A 272-nucleotide genomic window follows, 5' to 3' on the forward strand; every position below is an offset into this window, starting at 1 on the left:
GTTTTAGCAAAGGCTTGTTTCATAATCCTACAGGAATACAGGAGGTCGGCACACAATCTGAAAGGCACTGAAGTGAAACAAATGTCTATACTGTATTTATTTTCAATGGAGGATATGGTGAGTGTGAGTCATGGAGAAATAATTCCTGATTATTTCCAGGGGCAAAGCCTGGGTGAACGCTGAATAAGATGACACATGCCCAGGATCAAATCAACCAGAGAGGCTAATGAATGCACACATGGGTTTAAATAATGCACATCAGAAGCTGCAAC

The sequence above is a fragment of the Morone saxatilis genome, unplaced genomic scaffold (assembly GCF_004916995.1).
Source record: "Morone saxatilis isolate NCDOM2014 unplaced genomic scaffold, NCSU_SB_2.0 Contig16, whole genome shotgun sequence".
NCBI lineage: Eukaryota > Metazoa > Chordata > Actinopteri > Moronidae > Morone > Morone saxatilis.